This window comes from Hemiscyllium ocellatum, chromosome 13 (genome assembly GCF_020745735.1).
Source record: "Hemiscyllium ocellatum isolate sHemOce1 chromosome 13, sHemOce1.pat.X.cur, whole genome shotgun sequence".
Lineage (NCBI taxonomy): Eukaryota > Metazoa > Chordata > Chondrichthyes > Orectolobiformes > Hemiscylliidae > Hemiscyllium > Hemiscyllium ocellatum.
Window position 1 is genome coordinate 11,629,874 of NC_083413.1, and position 21,465 is coordinate 11,651,338.

The 21,465-nt window shown below is 44.4% G+C and overlaps 1 protein-coding gene across 1 annotated transcript in view; it reads left to right on the forward strand.

Moving 5' to 3' along the window:
• The first annotated feature begins 13,195 nt into the window (after positions 1-13,195).
• The window catches only part of agtr1a (angiotensin II receptor, type 1a), a 40,641-nt gene continuing 32,371 nt past the window's right edge, over positions 13,196-21,465 (forward strand). The window contains exon 1 of the mRNA XM_060834533.1: positions 13,196-13,476. The gene's annotated coding sequence lies outside the window, so the exon portion shown is untranslated. The remainder of the gene's footprint in view (positions 13,477-21,465) is intronic.

Sequence of the window (21,465 nt, forward strand, 5' to 3'; positions counted from 1 at the left end):
ACAGAAGAGCTTTGGGGAAAGTTAATGGGCAGAGAGATCTGGGAGTGCAGGTCCATTGTACCCTGAAGGTTGCTGCACAGGTGGATAGATGGTCAAGGAGCATATAGTATGCTTGCCTTCATTGGATGGGGTATTGAGTATAAGAGCTGGCAAGCCATGTTAAAATTGTACAAGACATTGGCTCGACCGCAGTTAGAGTACGGTCGCCACATTACTAAAAGGATGTGGACACTTTGGAGAAGGTGCAGAGAAGGTTTACAAGGATGTTGCCTGGTATGGAAAGTGCTAATTATGAAGAAAGTTGAGTAGGTTAGGTTTATTTTCACTAGAAGAAAGGAGATTGAGGGGGGACTTGATTGAGGTTTACAAAATCATGAAGGGTATAGATAGGGTGGATAGAAACAAGCTTTTTCCCAGGGTGAAGGATTCAATAATGAGAGGTCACACTTTCAAGGTGAGAGGTGGGAAGTTTAAGGGGGATACACGCGGCAAGTACTTCACACAGAGGGTGGTGGGCATTTGGAATGTGTTGCCAGCCGAGGTGGTAGAGGCAGGCACAGTAGATTCATTTAAGAAATGTTTGGACAGATACATGAGTAGGTGGGGAACAGAAGGATACAGATGCTTAGGAATTGACCAACAGGTTTAGACAATACGTTTGGATCGACTCAGGCTTGGAGGGCCAAAGGGCCTGTTCCTGGGCTGTAAATTTTCTTTGTTCTTTGTTCTTACGAACACTCACTTGAGTTGACGTGTCAACATTGTGGACCAGATCAAACCCTCTCAAAATATATTAAGAAGATAGCCTAGACCCTAACTTTCTCTTATTTTAAAGTATAAGGTGTTGCGTTCCAGATGCAATTTGATTGGTCTGACTACTTGATGTAAAGCAAAATGCACTTTATTTTTACACAACAGTTAAAATACAGACAAAATAAAAATAAAAGAAAATAATTGGCTTAACTGTAACTCTATCAAAATGCTTAACAAATTCAAATATATATTTTAACTCCTACTAATTAACTGTTGCAATCCCATAAACACATCCTTGGCAAAGACCAACTCAGTAAAATAGATTGTCTCACATGTAATTCTAGCAGCAGGAAAAGAACTCCAGCTTTTAGCTGTGACTGAAAGAGGAATAAGACCTTCTACATCCAGCTTCAAGACCCCAGCAAAGTATTGAAAGCTAAAATTAAAAGTCCTGCTTCTGTGGGTGCTTCACCCCACCCTTTAAGGCTGCTTCTATTGTTCCAACTTTTTACAACACCCCAAGGCCTCACAACCCCTCTGTTGGTTTTGAGTAGATCGTTTTTCACCTCTGTCTCAATCTTTCTTCATTAAAAAAATGACAAAATACACCTCCTAAAGCCATAGTATCATCACACCAAGCACCGACACCAGAATGAGTCAGTCACTGAGTTAGGCTGGTCATGCAGCCAGAATTTCTGACCTTTGCCTTCTATAGTGAATATTCCAGAGAGAAGTTGAGTCTAGCCTGTGCATTCACAACGATCAAAGGAATCTCTACCCTGCCACTCTTAATGGTTCACTTAGTAGTTTGATATCAAACTTAAATGTTGAGAGAAACTGGCCCAGCATCTGACATGACCAAAGGGAAAAAAAAACAAAATGTACTGCCTTCTGTAAAGCAAGGGCTTCTCAGGAACAGATGTAATCAGAAGGAGTGCGAATGTCCAGACAGCAACTTATCCAAAAGTCAACTGACTGCAGTATCCTGCTCTGTACGCAGCAAAATATTTTGGACGTTAATCAGCATGTACCCACCAAAACCCCCCAGGTGATGAATCTAGTCATCTTCACTTTGAAAGATGACCAAGTGAAATGATCCTTTATATCTCATCTTTCTATCTCCTTTAGTACACATTTTATTCATGTTTCCGGGAAGTACCTCAGAATGCCAGTATTATCTCAGAAATCTCAAAGCTAGTTTTCAAGGCTATGCTGAGCTGGACTAAGAGCTGATGTGAGAGACTTTGCAATGAACTATATATCAAAAGCAATAAGGATTTTACAATGTCAAATGTAAAACGTCAAATGGCAAAGATGTTGACTTTTTGTGATGTTAAGTTGACAGACTGAGATGCATCTCTCCTGATTTTTCTCACTGTCAAAAATCAATGGAAATATAATTACTTTGATGGAAGTCAGAATGGAGAAGTATAAATTTACGGCTGACTCAGAGTTTCCTACAATTGCACAAAGTCAAAATCAGCCACATTAAATATTAATTGTTCAGTCACTCGACATGCAGAATTCTAGTCAGATCTGCTCTATTCTGTTTTTCTCAAATGGCTTCTCAATCTTTGAGGTACGTGGACTTTGTAGCTCTGCATCTTTATTTCTGCCTATTTATCTAATCGAGATCTTTGTCTGGATGATGTTTCACAATAGAAAATAAAATTAAAAAGCATTTTGTACTTATTTCTGACCCATCGAAAAAGTGATGCTTTTATCGATATTGTAAAAGTGATTACTGAATGACAGGACCATTACAGAAACTGACATTAAAATGATCAAGTTCACTTCATTTGTTCACCAACAACGATAACCCTTATCTTTACTCCCAAGCCCTGGCTCTCACAGCCAGGCGGAAAGTATATAATTTATTAAATGAAGTCCTCTTGAGGCTGCTGTTCAAGAATAAATGGTACAGAACAAAGATTTAGATTAGATAAATAAGTAGAAATATAGATGCAGATGTTCAAAGTCCAAGGACCCAAAAGATTAAGAAGATATTTGAGAAAAAAAACAGTACAGAACAGATAGGAATAAAATTGGACATATAGAGAGACTGTACAATTAATGTTCAAAACGGGAGATTTTGACTTTGTGTGACAGTGTAAAATGAGGAACTTTTGAGTCAGCCACATAATTTATATATCTCCATTTTGACTTTCATCAATGTAATTTTATTTCCGTTCACTTTGACAGTGAGAAAAATGAGAAGAGATGTATGTCGATTTGTCAATGTAACATTACCATAAGACCATAAGACATAGGAGTGGAAGTAAGGCCATTCGGCCCATCGAGTCCACTCCACCATTCAATCATGGCTGATGGGCATTTCAACTCCACTTACCAGCGTTCTCCCTGTAGCCCTTAATTCCTCGAGACAACAAGAATCTATCAATCTCGGCCTTGAAGACATTTAGCGTCCCGGCCTCCACTGCACTCTGCGGCAATGAATTCCACAGGCCCACCACTCTCTGGCTGAAGAAATGTCTCCGCATTTCTGTTCTGAATTGACCGCCTCTAATTCTAAGGCTGTGTCCACGGGTCCTAGTCTCCTCGCCTAATGGAAACAATTTCCTAGCGTCCACCCTTTCCAAGCCATCACAAAAAGTCAACACGTGAGGTTTTACATTTTTAACATTTTACATTTTACAGGACTATGGCAGGAGAGTTGCACTAGTATTATTAATTAATAATAATATAGATAATGTTATCAATAGCATAATTCTCTCTTGGTGAGCTGGCACAGATGTGATCGGCTGAATGGACACAATTCTGTGATTTTGAGCCATTTATCCCAGTCAGCATTTATGTGATACACATCAACGTTTACCGCCAGTGTTGAGAATGTCACAATGATTGAGATTAATTCAAAAAATGTCAGCATTATTTCACAAGAAGTGGAACAGAAACTCTCCTCAAGCTTTCCAATACAGCCCTGTCAAATTTATGCTGATGGATTGGCTGCAGTGCCAAAGAACTCATTGGAAAAATGTTCAAAAGAGCAGAGATTTTCAAATCAACCTTTTCAGTTAGGTTATAGACACGCCTCGAGAGCAGGTGAGACTGGTACACAGGACTCTTTGTTCAGACACTAAAACACTGCTTCTGCAAGCCAAAATCCCCATTCAAGTAATATGATATTTTCCAATCTACCTGCTCAGAGACATTACACACCACTACAGCAGGTGGGAGTCGAATCTGGGCCTGCAGGTCAGAGGTAGAGACACTACCACTGCTCAAGAACCCCGCAATCAAGAGAATAAGGCAAATTAAGAATTAATGATCAAGCGATGACAGACTTGACTTCCAAAATCATGCAGTTGAAAAGAAAATGAAGTAACTGGTGTTTGGGCCATGGAGCCATCTGGGAATGATGTCAGTGAGCTACTCCTCTCAGGGCATACGTTGCACAGTATAGGCAGAGTTAGTTATCGCATGCTATAGATACAGAGATAGTTAGAGCATGCATAGAGTGGTAGGGAAATATGTGCAAAGAAGCATTTGTTGCAGAATGCTTAGTGTTAAACATTATAGCTGTTGGAATATGTCTATCTGTAATTCAAAAGGAAGATTAGAGCTTGGTATATCTCCGATTGCTGTGTAGCATAGCATTTAACACTCAGATGCAACAAACAGCAACATTAAGAAGCAAAGCCTAAGATTGCCTCTTAGCCTTGCCTCTCCTTGGGCAGGTGTATGGAGTTGGGCCACAGACCCGCCATGATCTAATTAAATAATGGACAGGCTTGAAGGCTGTTCCTATGTTCTTATGTCCTACGTTTCTTGATCAGTCTGCCTGGAACCCAAACTAACAGAAACGTAAAAGAACAGGAGCAGGAGTAGGTCAGGCAGCACTTTGAAACTGCTGCACCATTCAATGTGATCATGACTGATCATCCAACTCAGTCTCCTGTTCCCTTTAGCTCTGAGAAATGCATCTAACACCTTCTTGAAAACGTTCAATGTTTTGGCCTCAAACACTTCCGGTGACAGAGGATTCCACAGGCTCACCATTCTCTGGGTGAAGAAACTAGCTTGGTAAACCAGCTGATTCATTTGTTTGGGTGAATTAGTTAGTTAAGGTAGTGGTCAGTCCTTGAAATATATTCACATAAGGCTATAGATTTTTATTTAATAGCAGAACATATTACACAGAGGAAGAAACAAGCTATGTAAATATACACTACAATATCTAAACTACACAGCAGAGCAAGTTTTTACCCTGTTCTCTGACATTATCTATTACATTGACTCAAATCCAGAGAGATTGCATCATTACCTCAGCCCTCATGTTTCTATTCAGCTGATTACCTTTTGCTCAGTTATAAGATAGGACGTCATCATTTATTGTCCATTCCTAGTTGCCTTGAGAAAGTGGTGGTGAACTGCCTTTTCAAACCGTTGCAGTGGACAGTGAGGGTGGAAACAATTCAATGATTATTTTTCATGCCTGCTGACGTGATCTTTTTCACAAATTTGAGAGCCTAAACTTCCTCAATTCCAATGACCTTCAGACTTAAAACCAAATATAGACCGAGAGAAATTCAGCATCAATGGAGAGAAACAGAGTTAACATTTTGAATCTGAACTGGATTTCTAATCAAACTTTCCCAGTAGGGAAATTGCACAAACTAAACACTTCTCCTGAGGTTATATGTTCCTTACAGTGCCCAGAACTTCTTGTCGGAGAGAAACTGCCCTAACCTCCAAACGCAGCCTTGGTGCCTTAGAATCACAGAGTCATACAGCGTGGAAACTGACCCTTCAGCCCAACCTGTCCTTGCCAAACATCATCCCAAACTAGTCCTGCCTACCTGCACCTGGTCCATGTCCCTCCACAAACCCTTTCTGTTCATGTACTTATCCAAATGTCTTCTAAACATCATAATTGGACCCATGTCCATCACTTCCTCAGGAAGTTCATTCCACACACAAACCACCCTCTGTGTAAAATATTTACCCCCACGTCTTTTTTAAAATCTCTCTCCTCTCACCATAAAAACATGTCTTGAAATCCCCCACCCTAAGGAAAAGACAACTACCATTAACCCTATCCATACTCCTCATTATTTTATAAACCTCTATAAGGTCACCTCTCAACCTCCTACACTCCAGTGAAAAAAGTCCCAGCCTTTCTTCATAACTCAAAACTTCCATACCCGGCAAGCTCCACTGGATGAAAAATGTGCTCAATCCTAGTTTCTTCTGAACTGTAAACAAAGCTAATGGCCTGACAGCTTTACCCCACCTCTTGTAAACCCAACAGTAAAAACTCTTTTTTCCCCCATTCTTACCACCAAGTCTGCAGTCACCAGCTCTCGAATGAATGTTGGATTGAGCTACTGTTCTGCACTGACTCCCTAGTATCGTTTTGTTTTTAAAGGAAACCTTTCAATAAGTATTCTGCCTTAACTTTGAAATGTAAAGGCCAAAAGTGACGTTAATGTATAATTTACACAGCCTTCATCCCATCAAAAATAAGGGATGCGCAAGAGACCAGAATTTTCCAGGGAAGGATTCTAATGTATTTCTGGTACTTCAAGCAAGCTCTGTTACCACAGATACAGGTTTATGCATGCACATAAAGCTTTTCCCAGATAAAAGCCCAAATCTTTGTAGTGATTGAATGATAGAGTGAATGAGATCAGTAGGACAATGTATCCCATTCATATCCTGTGAAGGTGAGGTCAGTAAATTTATGAGTTACAAAAGGCAACACTTTTATGACCTAGATAGCACCCAGGATGTGCCATGTTCTCCAGTGTGAAGACTGCTTTGACATTTCAATGTGGACAAAATGAACAGCTTATTGAAGGATTAGCAGAGGTGTAATTACTGAATCCTGTTTTATGACTAGCTATGTGAAAGGGTTGAGTGTAGGGACAAGCAAGATTGCATGACCTGGATAATTAGGTTATTTGTTCTGGACCTTTTGGCTTGTTGCTTAAGTGGTTTGTCATGGTTGTAAATGGATGGAAGTGATAACAGTTGTCTGTTTACAATTTGTGAGCATCATTATCATAGGCAGGGCGCCTGTCTCAGAAACTGTAATTATATTGTGAATTAATAAATCATTTTGACAAGAGAATGGAAAGGGAATTGCCATTATCCCAGCACAAACTAGTGTTTATTGAAAGGGAGGTACCAGCACATTGCAGTACAGTCAAGGGAGGTTCGGCTAAATAATCTCCCTCTCTTGATTAGTGCATTAAAACAGGCTCCAGCAGTTCAGTTTTCTTTCTCCTGCACTGACTACATGCTCAAAAACAATGAGCTAACTCTTGAAGTGGGCATGGAGAGCTGGTTCTTGGCCCTATATCGGGGTCCGGAGTCATGTGTGCTCCCACCCCTCCACCTGCCAAAGCCCCAGTATGCTGACCAGGGTAACCTCCTGGTACTATCCCCTGCAACTGTAACAGATGCGAAACCTGCCGGTACACGACCACTCCTCATCTCCATCCAGGGACCCAAACAGTCCTTCCAGGTGAGACAGAGGTTCACCTGCCTCTCTTCCAACTTTCTAGGAGAAAGTGAGGTCTGCAGATGCTGGAGATCAGAGCTGAAAATGTGTTGCTGGAAAAGCGCAGCAAGTCAGGCAGCATTCAAGGAGCAGGAGAATTCCTGAAGAAGGGCTCATGCCTGAAACGTCGATTCTCCTACTCCTTGGATGCTGCCTGACCTGCTGCGTTTTTTCAGCAACATATTTTCAGCTCTCTTCCAACTTTGTTCACTGCATCTGGTGCTCCCAATGTGGTCCCTACGTCGAGGAGACCAAACGTAAAGTTAGGGAGTGACTCACCGCAAATGGGAGGAACAGCACCTCACCTTCCGCCTGGGCAGCCTGCAGCCTGGAGGACACAACACTGAGGTCTCCAATTTCCAATAACCTCCCTTCTCATCCCCCAACTCTTTCTTAGCCCCTACCCCTCCCTACCATTCCTCTCACCGACCCTTCCTTGCAGCCACCAACCGGATTCATTCCTCCCATCGACCAACCAGCTGGTACCCTCTACCTGTTTTCATATATTCCCTACCTCACCACTCTGCCCCCTCCCCACCCAAAACCCTCCCCCCACCCAGCTCCCATTACACTCAGTCCTGAGGAAGGGTTCCACCAGAATGCTGACTTCCCCACCTCCTGATGCTGCCTGGCTTGCTGTGTTCTTCCAGCCTCCTGCTTGTCTACCTTGGATTTCAGCATCTACTGTTTTTCTCATAACTGACCACGTCTTTGTTCAATGGCTGGTGGGCTCACAAAGCAGCTGATCCAATCAGAGGGCTTCCTGGCCTTTGACGCCAAAGCAACACGTGGATAGAGACTGGCAGAGCAGGTTGTGAGTGAGAGATCCACTTCTAATGGTGGATCCCAGCCAAAAGGAGACAGCATAGCTAGATTTGTCTCTATATGACAGCGGCTCACGCTATATGTGGCATCCTACTGCCAATCCTAGCTAGATCACCAGATCCAACACTGTTTTTGGCTACTCCCACTCCCTGTGTTCAAATTAAGACCACAAAACATAGAACATAGAACAATGCAACGCAGAACAGGCCCTTCGGTCCTCTGTGTTGTGCCAACCTGTGAACTATTCTCAGCTCGTTCCCCACACTATCCCAAGATCATCCATGGGCTTATCTAAGGATTGTTTAAATCTCCCTAATGTGGCTGAGTTGACTACATTAGCAGGTAGGGCATTCCACGCCCTTACCACTCTCTGTGTAAAGAACCTGCCTCTGACATCTGTCTTAAATCTATCACCCCTCAATTTGTAGTTATGCCCCCTCATACACGCTGACATCATCATCTTAGGAAAAAGACTTTCACTGTCTACCCTATCTAATCCTCTGATCGTCTTGTATGTCTCTATCAGATCCCCTCTTAGCCTTCTTCTTTCCAATGAGAATAGGTTCAAGTCTCTCAGCTTTTTCTCATAAGACCAGGTAACATTCTGGTAAATCTCCTCTGCACCTTTTCCATTGCTTCCACATCCATCCTGAAATATGAATGGTTTCAAAGTGATCGAATGAGATAAAAGACACTCACCGCTTATGGGGACCCAAGAAAGAAAGTAGGATGGAGTGCTGCAAAGAACCAGCGTCATCAACTCAATGGGCCGAATGGCTTCCGCAATGGTCCTCATGGTCACAGAGAAGAGAACTGGGTGAATATTGTCAGAATCAAGATGAAAGGAAAGTAGGTTTAAAAGAATAGTGAGGTTGGATGAAGGGAAAGAAGGAGAGTAAGGGAAAGTAAGAAGAAATGAGAATGGAATCTCACAGGGGCTGGAATAATATGAACTCTGGTGAGATTTCCGGAAGAATGTGGAGAGGCCAATCTCAGAGTCAGGAATAAATGGCTGCATCTTTTACACTATTGCCGAATGGGGAGGTGATTTTCTCTCCTGTCAGCTGTGAGTTTCCAGTTAAGAGAGGGTGTAGATTAGATTTCCTCCAGATTAGATTCACTACAGTGTGGCAACAGGCCCTTTGGCCCAACCAGTCCACACCAACCCTCCGAAGAGTAACCCACCCGACCCATTTCTCTCTGACTAATGTACCTAACACCATGGGCAATTTAGCACGGCCAATTCACCTAACCTGCACGTCTTTGGATTGTTTAGCTTGTTAAGTGGGCGGCACTGTGGCACAGTGGTTAGCACTGCTGCCTCACAGCGCCTGAGACCCAGGTTCAATTCCCGACTCAGGCGACTGACTGTGTGGAGTTTGCACGTTCTCCCCGTGTTTGCGTGGGTTTCCTCCGGGTGCTCCGGTTTCCTCCCACACAAAGATGTGCAGGTCAGGTGAATTGGCCATGCTAAATTGCCCGTAGTGTTAGGTAAGGGGTAAATGCAGGGGTATGGGTGGGGTGCGCTTCGGCGGGTCAGTGTGGACATTAAGAGCAAAACTTCCCTCACTAATATTCAGCTTCCCAGCTTATCAAATTCACAGAACATCGAGATTTCTCAGAAGTACGAGTGGGTACCTGGGGATTTTAGTTCACTGCTGGATGTGAGGGGTCTTCATGGCGCTCAGCACCAAACAGCCCCTCAGGGCCCACATCCAGGGGCACCAGGTGAACACACCCAATCACATGTATACAATGCGAGCGAGGAGGTGACTGGACCTCCCCGCCACCACCGATTTAAATTTCCGTTCCCACTCCTGCTCCGACATGATCATCCTTGGCCTCCTCCACTGTCACAATGAACCAAACCGCAAACTGGAGGAACAGGCACCTCACCTTCCGCCTGGGCAGTCTACAGCCCGGAGGACTCAACACTGAGGACTCCAATTTCCAATAGCCCTGTGTGTTTTGGGCTCAGTGTGTGAGAATGGGTGAGGGCAGATCTTGCGTGTCGGAGTAACAGAGCATGGTGGGAGGTGAGGGCAGTGGCAGTGAGTGTGAGGTGGCAGAGCAAAGAGAGTGATAGGTACGCTGGCCGAGTGGAGATGGTCATCGACCTTCCTGGGGCACAGCCGGCCACCCTTCCACACCACAGATCCTATCATCACTGAAACGGTGACCTCACACACAAGTACCAGGGCCTAGTATCATGGCCTCTTCTGCTGGCCCTCTGGGAAAGGGATTGCCCTCTTCTGCATCATCCCTTACACCAGGTCCTTCAGATTCCTGTTGGTATCTGAGGGACTGTGAATGTGTCATCGAACTGTACAGCACAGAAACAGACCCTTTGGTCCAACTCATCTATGCCGACCAGATATCCTAAATTAATCTAGTCCCATTTTCCAGCATTTGGCCGATATCCCGCCAAACCCTTCCAATTCATGTAGTGTTTGTCTGTTTCTTTATGTGCTATTGTACAGAACCGACTGTTTAACTGGCCGTATACGTAGACTTTTTTAAATGTATAAATATACTTTTGAAATAAAGAAAAGGTACATTCATTCTGCCAAGTCCTGGGTAGAATGATTTTTATGTTAATTGTCCTTGGCACCTTTATCTAATCCCTTCTGAGGCCCATTTGTGAAGGATTCCTCTTTTCTGGCATTCGCCTGTTTGAGCAGTGACTCCATCATTGAAGGGGAAGCCCTTTCCTTAGTCATAGAGTCATAGAGATGTACAGCATGGAAACAGACCCTTCAGTCCAACCTGTCCATGCCGACCAGATATCCCAACCCAATCTAGTCCCACCTGTCAGCACATGGCCCATATCCCTCCAAACCCTTCCTATCCATATACCCATCCAGATGCCTCTTAAATGTTGTAATTGTACCAGCCTCCATCACTTCCTCTGGCAGCTCACTCCATACATGCACCACCCTCTGCATGAAAAAGTTGCCCCTTAGGAACCTTTTAAATCTTTCCCCTCTCGCCTTAAATCTGTGCTGGTGCTGTACTTTGTGCAATCAACCTGAAGAAGATTCCTGAAGAAAGGCTCATGCCCGTAACGTCGATTCTCCTGCTCCTTGGATGCTGCCTGACCTGCTGTGCTTTTCCAGCAACACATTTTCAGCTTTGTGCAATCATCAACAAACATCCCCACCTTATGACGGAGGGAAGGTCTTTGATGAAGCAACTGAAGGTGGTTGGGCCTTGGACATTACTCTGAGGAACTCCTGCAGAGATGTTCTGGAATGACTGACCTCCAACACCCACAACCATCTTCCTTGGTGTGACTCCAACCAGCGGAGAGTTTGCCCCTGATATCCATTGATTCCACTTTTGTGACAGTAATAATGCAGATGCACACCGATAATGAAAAGTATCACAAATGATAAAGTTCCAATAATGTTTTCTGCATCAGTTGGCTGAATTTCCCAGGAGATTCACCAGAGCAAACAGCACAGATGTCTTTTGTCAGCTGGAAGATTTATTTTTTAAAATAGCATCTGCAACTTGATTCCTTCTAGCATGACACCTCTGAGCAGTTGCCAGAAGATAAGCAAATGAGTGGACTGGGACAGTGGGGTGGAAATGAAAAGTGGGATGAGGAAGTAGAAAGTGGTGGAAATTTTGTCAAGATGGAAGAGATGTTTGGCAACTTTCAATCTACAGAGAGAAGGAACATTCCAAAACCTGGAGGTTCCCTGAAGTCAGGCATATTTATGGAACTGAAAATGTGTTGCTGGAAAAGCGCAGCAGGTCAAACAGCTTCCAAGGAACAGGAAAATCGACGTTTCTTCAGAAATCCTACTGAAACGTCGAATCTCCTGTTCCTTGGATGCTGCCTGACCTGCTGCGCTTTTCCAGCAACACATTTTCAACTCTGATCTCCAGCATCTGCAGACCTCACTTTCTCCTCGAACATATTTATGGAACCCCAAGAGCAAAAAGAGGCTGTTCAGCCCATTGAGTAAGCACTAACCCTTTAAAACAAACATCCCACCAAGTCCCTCTCCCCTGGAGCTCTGCATTTACTATAACTAACCCATACATCTCTGCAGGGAAATTCAGCACAGCCAGTCCACCTAACCTGCACAGCTTTAGACTGTGGGAGGAAACCCCATGTAGACACTGGGAGAATGTTCAAACTCCACACACAGACAGTCGCCTGAGAGTGGCATTGAATCCAGTTCTCTGGCACTGTGAGGCAGCTGTGCTAACCACTGAGCCACCTTGCCACACAAGAAAGGGGCACATTTTTAGCTGATTTCCAGCATCTGCCAGTTCTTTCCCATTTCTCATTTTAACCTTGCCACCCATGTGGATGATTGTAATAGAACTTTTATTCCTGTCGATTTTATTAGCGAAAGCAAATGAATGGAGCAGGGAAATCTCTTTTTGATTCTTGCCCCTTTTTGCTCACCTGACGAAGGGGCAGAGCTCTGAAAGTTTGTGACTAAATAAACCTGGTGGGCTGTAACCTGGTGTCATGTGACTTCTGACTTTGTCCAACACTGGCACCTCCACATCACGGCCTTTTTGTTTGATAATGATCTGAGAGGCACATGCTTTACTCACCACCTCCACACCATCCCCCCACCCCTACCCCATGAAACCCTTGTATTGTTTGGAGCAGCTCTAGCAGGCCATCCCTTGTCTGCTGGCATGTGGCAATATGAAATGTATCAGCACCAAGGCAACTCAGCACTGACAACACCTCAAGGACAATTAGAGGTAGGCAATAAATGCTAAAACTGCCTGGAACACTCAAAATAAATATACAGAAACAAAAGGTGAAGTCAGAAACCAAATGGTAAATAAAAAGATATTGCAAGAGCACCACACAGATGACAGTGTTTATATATGATAACATGTACAAAAGTATTAAGTGCTATAAATGTCGTAGTTGGGTGAATTGGTGACTGCAGGGTTAAAGCAGGTCAGTTCTAGAATGTCTGAGACCCCACTTTATTGTCATTTCCGTTACTCTCAGCATTTAATTAATGACGCAAAGGATAATTATAATGAAGCTAGCAATAAGATTCATAGTACAGCTCACTGGAGACCAGTGCTGCACAGTCACTGAAGAGCAGCAGCCTATAATCAAAAGGGCTCAGGAAATAGGACTGTAAATGGCTCAGTGTTTCTGAGTGACAAAGTCAATCAACTCTTGCAGATCGGAAAAGAGGAGGCTCATCACCATCTGCGCTTGGTACTGGCCCCAGCTCCCCGTGGGTGTCAGGCTGAGTATATAAAAGAATGTCTGCTGTCACTTCTTCTGTGATTCAGTTGCAGCTTGTGCTCATCCTGCTCAGTGGACATCTGTAGATCGCAAACCGACTGAGACCGAAAGCTCACAGGTCAATCTCCAGGTAAAAAAAAAATCTTTTTCCTCTCTTCAAATCTGTGTCCTTTTCTCCTTCTTGCCCACTGCACTTATACAATGGTAGCCAGATTGTCTCTAGCATTTTCAGCACTTGCCCTGACCAGGGAAATATTTATTCCTGCAATAAGTTTGATTTTGTTACAAAGGTGCGCTCTCGCCATTATAATCCCATGACGATTCAGTGCACTTTTCTTATTATCATTGGGAGCTTTTTATTTAATGTGTTTCCCTTCCATGGTAAGTTTTATAGACTGGCACAAAATAAGGGAATTAACCTCATTGTTGTCTGAGCACATTTCGGTTTGACTACAGGTGGTCTTCTCGGTGACGGGTTCAATCATTCTCGAGATGAAAAAGCAATTTTTCGCCTAAGTTTACAACCAAATATCTGTGTAAAGGGCTGCGCCTATTTCTTACTGGCCTTACTGCGATCATAAACTGGGTCTTCAGTTAGGTGGGAAAGGTGAAACTTCATACAATCCCTACAGTGTGGAAGCAGGCCATTCAGTCCATCGAGTCCATACCAAACCTTTGAATTACATCCCACCCAAGGCCTGACCCTATCCCTGTAACCCTGTTCCCCTGGCTAACCCACCTAGCCTGCACATCCCTGAACACTACGGAGCAATTTAGCACGGACAATCTACCTAATCACTGTTACCTCCATCCACAGGCAGGCACTATCACCTAGAATATAGAACATAACGATGCAGTACAGGCCCTTCGGTCCTCGGTGTTGCACCGACCTGTGGAACTAATCTGAAGCCCATCTAACCTACACTATTCCATTATCACCCATATGCCTATCCAATGACCGTTTAAATGTCCTTAAAATCAGCAAGTCTACTACTGTTGCAGACAGTGCATTCCACATCCCTACTACTCTCTGAGTAAAGAAATTGCCTCTGACATCTGTCCTATATCTATCACCGCCCCCCCACCCCCAATTTAAAGCTATGCCCCCTCATGCTAGCTATCACCATCCAAGGAAAAAGGATCTCCCTGTCCACCCTATCTAACCCTCTGATTATCGTATCCGTCTCAATTAATTCACCTCTCCACCTTCTTCTCTCTAATGAAAACAGCCTCAAGTCCCTCGTTAGACCTCCCCTCCATACCCAGCAACATCCTAATAAATCTCCTCTGAACCCTTTCCAAAGCTTCCATATCCTTCCCATAATGCGGTGACAGGAACATGGGCCAGAGGATAATGTCTAAGCCACAAGGATCAATAAACTTCATAAAAGTGAGAACTCAGACTTCTATTTTAAATGGTTGTGGGAAACGTCAACTGTAAGGAGCTAATAATTCCACTTACTCAGTTTTTCCCCCCAGTCTAATGGTGTTGGTTGATTATTAGTACAACATGCCACTTTTATGCCCTTTAGGCAAAAACATGAAGAGAAACCAAACCTCAAATCTTTAAAGGGTTGGTACCCTTGACGGGAAATGCATACTATAATTGTGTTTTGTTTGTAAATAGAAGTAATTTTATAATGCGTCACTTGTGCATGAAAAATGTGAAGCACAGCAAGAAAATATTTGCCAAACATATTTAATAAATATAGTTGTTCTTTTAAACTATGTTAGTAGCCAGTAAGTCTGGCTGGGGTACTGCTTTTGTTGAACAACATTATAATCTCACAATATTATCCATGATCATAAACTAACTAACATCTTAAAGGCACTTGATACATTATGGAGTAAACTTGCATTCATATAGCGCCGTTCACAATCTCCCGATATCGTAAAACCCTGTGCAGCCAACTATGTACTTCTCAACCTGGTCAATGCTATAACCTAGGAAACACAGGAGACAAGCTCCTACTCTGCTCACAAAACAAAGCTTTTTACTTAGGCAATGCGTGATCACAATAAATCAAATCAAATCAAATAACCAAATACAGAAACAAGAAGTGCTCACAGTGTGGTGTATTCTACATTGAAGAGACAAAATGCAAACTGGGCAACCTCTCTGCAGAGCACCCATGTTCTGTCCGGAAAAAACGGCCCTGAGCTTCCCGTTGCCTGCAGAATAGGCCCTTCGGCCCTCGGTGTTGCGCCAACCTGTGAACTATTCTCAGCTCGTCCCCCTACACTATCCCAAAATCATCCATGTGCTGATCTAAGGTCAGCACAGGCTGGAAGAACAGCACCTCATTTTCCACTTGGGAACCCTGCAGCCTTTAGAATTCAATATGGAGTTCAATGTTTTCCGAACCTGAGCATCTTCTTCAATGTCCTTTACCCACCCCTACACCCCAGGCCCTTTCATAAAATAAACCCCTTGAAGCACAGTCAATCCATTTTCACTAACTCATTGTCCGCACTATCAGCTTTACTTCTTCCCTGACGCACTGTCAGTTATCCTTTTATTTCCCTAACTTTCTCTCTCTCTCTTTCTCTGTCTCTGGGCTCCACTCACTCCTTCCACCCCCACCCTCCAACTCCCCTGTCGCCAGCATTTCCCAAGTTATTCTTAGTTCTGAAGAAGGTTCATTTGACTTGAAATGTTAACTCTGTTTTCTCTTCATGGGGTTGCTGAGTTTCTCCAGCAAATTTATGTTTTTGTTTCCGCATCCACAGATCTTTGTTTTAGAGTCATAGAGTCATACAGCACAGAAACACACCCTTTGGTCCAACCATGCCAACCAGGTATCCCAACCCAATCGAGTCCCATTTGCTAGCACCCGGCTCATATCCCTCCAAACCCTTCCTATTCATATACCCATCCAGATGCCTTTTAAATGTTGCAGCCTCCACCACTTTCTGGCAGCTCATCCCATACATGTACCACCCTCTGCGTGAAAATGTTGCCCTTTAGGTCTCTTTTATATCTTTCACCTCGATAAACAGCTACCCTGGGGTATTTTAGCGAGGAATAAGTATAAGCCCTGACTATTTGTGAATTCCTCTGCACTTCTTTGAAATAGTACCATTGGATCTTTTGCCACCCGCTGGAGATGACAGACAGGCCTCAGTCTGATGTGTTATCTTAAAGAATGCACCTGTGACAGCGCAGCACTCCTTCGGTACCAGACCACGTGTCATTCTGGAACAAGTTCCTGAAGAAGAACCTGAACCTAAAGCCTTCAGAGATAAGAGTGCTATCACTGAACCACAAATGACATTTGAATCCTAGATTGTTACTGAAGAAGATGAATTCACAGAAGTGAAGATTAATCATGCTTTTATTGAGTCGGTGAATCCTGATTTTGGTGGTAATTTTCTGAGGCTCCAGTGTCAATCGTCAGTGTGAGAAGCTTAAATCCATTAATCTGCATATCATTAGCAACAAACCACACAGGGAGCAAGGCTTCTTTTTTTTTGAGTTAGATTCCCTCTAGTGTGGAAACAGGCCATTAGGCCCAACCAGTCCACACTGACCCTCCAAAGACCAACCCACCCAGACCCATTTCACTCTGACTAATGCAACTAACATTATTGGACAATTTAGCACGGCCAATTCACCTGACCTGCACATCTTTGGACTCTGGGAGGAAACCAGAGCACACCCACGCAGACACAGGGAGAATGTGCAAACTCCACACAGACAGACAGTCACCCGAGGCTGGAATTGAAACTGGGTCCCTGCCGCTGTGAGGCAGCAGTGCCATCCTGCCACCATGCAGAGTGCACTGAGCACTGAGCACCGCGCGCTGAGTCACCGTGCCACCAATATAGACAAATATTCACTGAGGCGGATAAAGGACGCATTTGGATGGGATTATTGAGCATTTCTTGAGTTAACCCAGAGTTAAAAAGTGCAGGGCTGGAAAAAGCACCGCAGGTCAGGCAGCATCCAAGGAGCAGAAGATTTGGCGTATCGGGCATAAGCCCTTCATCGGGAATGCAGAGGAGGAAGGGGGCCGAGAGATAAATGGGAGTGTAGGGATGGAGCTGGGGAAGGTTGTTGGGATGGTCATAGGTGGATGCAGATGGGAGGTGATTGTGATAGGTTGGTGGGGAGGGTGGAGTGGATACATGGGGAGGAAGATGGCAAAGTGGGACAGGTCAAGACAGAGGTGCCAAATTGGAGGGTTGGCGTGGAGGGAGAGGAAATTTGGAAACTGGTGAAGTCAATGTGGATACCGTGTAGTTGTAGAGTTACTGTTCCTCGGATGCTGCCTGAACTGCTCTTCCAGCACCACTAATCCGGATGTTGAGGGATGCTGAGTGGTTGTACCCAGTCAAGGCAAAACAAGTAGAAAATCATAGAAATATCAGCAGAGCAGGCTTAGCCATTTTATACCTGTGCTGCTCCCAAGCCCCTGTAAGAACTCCCATTCCCCTTCCAGTTCTCTTTAATAGTTCAATATTTCACCATCCGATAAGCCTTTGAGTGAACACATCCCTTCAATACCGGTGTCAATCCCTCCCAAGTCAAGCCCGATTATATTCCCCCTTATTAGTAATTCACTGTTCATGAGAAAAAAAATCTCAGGCTATTTAAAGACCCCCATAAATTTCAGTGCAGATTAGATCCTCATTCTAAATAATTAGCTACACACTACATTCCACTACTCCAAAGCTAAACAAACACTCTATTACATTTTGAAGGAATAACTGATGAGGCCACTTGTACAACATTGTGCACAGAGTTCCGCATTTGACTCTCAAAGGAATATTTTTGAGTTGAGAAGGGGTTAACTAAAAGTAACAAATTATTATTGATTGGATTATTCTGGGATGTAGTTTTGACATAAGATTTCCAGAGTTCTGGGATCTGTGAACAAAAGTAAATTGAAGACAATGTTAGTGTCGCTGGTCTTTAAGCTCTAGAGAGCCTTGAACCACTGACACAGAAGTACTTGGCACATGTTTAAACTGAATGAACCTTAAGCAAGGATTAGAGGAAGTTAATTTCTTCACAGAATGGTGAGTTCATGGACAAGATTTCCAACAAGTCTAATTGGAGCCAGTTTCAGAAATAAACTTGGTAAGAATTGGATTAGGAAATAGGATGGGTCTCTATAAAATTAAATATCCAAATGATCAAACAGTTAGGAGCAATATTGTGCTGGAATGTGCAACTGTTGCAATATGGAGCAGTTCTTTTATGTTCATGTTGCTAACCTTGCCTTGTATTTCTCAGAAATAATGTCAATTGACCCTTTACAGAATGACAGAATGTGTTCCAGCACAGGAGGAGGCCATTTGGCCCATCATGCCTGCACTGGCTCTTGAAAGGAGCATCATTATCTCCTGCCTTTATCCTCCAAACATTTACAGATGATTTCTATCTGGATAATCACGAGTAAAAAATGAGGTCTGCAGATGCTGGAGATCACAGCTGCAAATGTGTTGCTGGTCAAAGCACAGCAGGCCAGGCAGCATCTCAGGAATAGAGAATTCGACGTTTCGAGCATAAGCCCTTCATCAGGAATAAGAGAGAGAGAGCCAAGCAGGCTGAGATAAAAGGTAGGGAGGAGGGACTAGGGGGAGGGGCGATGGAGGTGGGATAGGTGGAAGGAGGTCAAGGTGAGGGTGATAGGCCGGAGTGGGGTGGGGGCGGAGAGGTCAGGAAGAGGATTGCAGGTTAGGAGGGCGGTGCTGAGTTGAGGGAACCGACCCCACTGGTTCTCACCTACCACCCCACCAACCTGCGCATACAACGTATTATCCGCCGCCATTTCCGCCACCTCCAAACGGACCCCACCACCAAGGATATATTTCCCTCCCCTCCCCTATCAGCGTTCCGCAAGGACCACTCCCTTCGTGACTCCCTTGTCAGATCCACACCCCCCACCAACCCAACCTCCACCCCCGGCACCTTCCCCTGCAACCGCAGGAAATGTAAAACTTGCGCCCACACCTCCACACTCACTTCCCTCCAAGGCCCCAAGGGATCCTTCCATATCCGCCACAAGTTCACCTGTACCTTCACACACATCATCTATTGCATCCGCTGCACCCGATGTGGCCTCCTCTATATTGGTGAGACAGGCCGCTTACTTGCGGAACGCTTCAGAGAACACCTCTGGGCCGCCCGAACCAACCAACCCAATCACCCCGTGGCTCAACACTTTAACTCCCCCTCCCACTCCACCGAGGACATGCAGGTCCTTGGACTCCTCCACCGGCAGAACACAACTACACGACGGCTGGAGGAGGAGCGCCTCATCTTCCGCCTGGGAACCCTCCAACCACAAGGTATGAATTCAGATTTCTCCAGCTTCCTCATTTCCCCTCCCCCCACCTTGTCTCAGTCGGTTCCCTCAACTCAGCACCGCCCTCCTAACCTGCAATCCTCTTCCTGACCTCTCCGCCCCCACCCCACTCCGGCCTATCACCCTCACCTTGACCTCCTTCCACCTATCCCACCTCCATCGCCCCTCCCCCTAGTCCCTCCCCCCAACTTATCTGGATAATCACCCAAAGGCCACTGGAATGTTTCAATTGAACCTGCCTCCACCACATTTCGAGGCAGTGTGTTTCAGACCCGAAATACTTGCTGGGTGAGAAAGCTTTTTCATGTATCACCCTTGTTTCTTTTGCACATCACTTTAAATCTATGCCCTTTCATTTCTGTTCCTTTTACAAGCAGGAACACCTTCGCCCTATCTCCTCTACCTAGTCCATGTGTGATTTTAAAAACCTCAGTCCATCTTCTGTCCAAGGAGAACATGGAATATGGAATGAGCTGCCAGAGGGAATGGTGGAGGCTGATACAATTACAACACTTAAAAGGCATCTGGACGGATATATGAATAGGAAGGGTTTAGAGGGATTTGGGCCAAGTGCTGGCAAATGGGACTGGATTAATTTAGGATATCTGGGTCAGCATGGAAAAGTTGGGCCAAAGGTTCTGTTTCCATGCCGTACATCTCTATGACTCTATGAGTTGAAAGGTCTAATAGTAGGGGCCATGCAAATAAGATAAGAGGGGGAAAGCTGAAAGGGGATGTGTGGGCAAGACCTTTTACACAGATAGTGGTAGGAGTTTGCAATGCACTGCCTAATCCTAACTCTGTGTGAAAAAGTTAACCCTTTTGCAGGTGGTGGAGGCTGATACGATCAGGTATTTAAGAGACTTTTAGATAAGCACTTGGATATGCAAGGAATGGAGGGATGTGGACTGATGGCAGGCAGACAGATTAGTTTAATTTGACAATATTTTCAGCATAACATTGTGGGCCAAAGAGCCTGTTCTTGTGCAGTACTGCTGTATGATCTAACATCCCCAACTTCTTCAGTCTGTTCTGGTGACGTTTCTCATTCCTGGCATCATCACAACTGCGCTCTCTCCAGTGCATTTACAGCTTTCCTGCAATGTGGCATCTCCAACTGTACACAGTGCTCCAGCTGTGGTCTAACAAGTAATAATTTAACATCATCCCCAACAGCATCAAAGGCATTGTGTTTTGCAAGTGACACAATTTGAATAATAGAAGCATTGAGGTAGATTGAAATTATGCATCGCTAAATCATTCTATTTATAAATCAAAGAGTTATTATGCAAAAGTTTCGTTCAGCTGTTGAAGTGGGTAGAGTCAATAGTGTTAAGATTAAGGCGAGTACCTACAGGGGAATTGGCTTAGCTCAGTTGGCTGGATCACTGGTTTCCAGAGAGGTGTGACGCTGACTGTATCACTGGTTGGACGTTACCGTGAAGGACTCTCACTCTCAACCTCTTCCATTGCCTGGGGTCTGGTGGTCCTCAGGTTAAATCACCACCAGTCACTTGTCTCTAATAAGAGAGCAGCCCCCTATGGCCTGCTAAGACTATGGCGACAGAACAGCGTATGTCTATAGAGGGATGAGGGGTGTCTGGTTGCATAATGACCTCTGCATATGTAATGATTCACTGTTGAGATACTGTGGCACAATGAGCACTGTCCCTGCCTCTGGGTTCAAGTCCAATTCCAGGAGTTGGTAGCCAAGGGAGGTGTGATCCATAATGTGGCAAAGTTCATTGAGTATCAGCCTGTGGCTAGAGATTGCTGTCTCAGACAGAAAGTTGAAGCCTCTACTA